Raw genomic sequence first — 609 nt, 5'->3', positions numbered from 1 at the left:
CGGCAAGCTTGAGGTCTGCGCAACAGCATTTTGAGAGTGAGATGAGATTTACCGAAGATGTTTCAAGCAAATACGCTTATTTTTATGTTAACAATATCGTACAAATTTATACAGAAGTATCTTTTTTTTTCAAAGATACATTCCATTTGCAGTTATAGCGCCCGAATGTTGAGAACCGCAAAAAGAATGTACGTTTACCACACACGAATAAAGTGCTTATAAATGTTAGCCAGTAAACGATGGAGAAAATTGTATCCTTAAAAAAGAAAGAAAGAAAGAAAGAAAAAGAGTATTCAGTCGACAACAAAAACAAGAAAAAATGAAGAAAAAAAAATTATTCAGTCGACAACAAAAACAAGAAAAAAAAAGAAAAAAAAGAGTATTCAGTCGACAACAACAAAAAAGAAAAAGAAAAAAAAGGAAAAAAAAGAGTATTCGTTCGACAAATCAGTGGTATGTCGTCTTCAAAATCAAAATCGAAGTAGTACATCCAAAATACTGTAGTAACAATTTGTAATAACCCTTTCTTCGACTACCAGCAATGGAGGCAGCGTCGGCCCTCCTCCAGCTGGTCAAAATGAACTTTCTCGGAGGTGTCTGCGCCTCGTA

Source organism: Penaeus monodon, chromosome 32 (assembly GCF_015228065.2).
Source record: "Penaeus monodon isolate SGIC_2016 chromosome 32, NSTDA_Pmon_1, whole genome shotgun sequence".
NCBI classification, from domain to species: Eukaryota; Metazoa; Arthropoda; class Malacostraca; order Decapoda; family Penaeidae; genus Penaeus; species Penaeus monodon.
Note: the sequence above shows the minus strand (reverse complement) of the source record.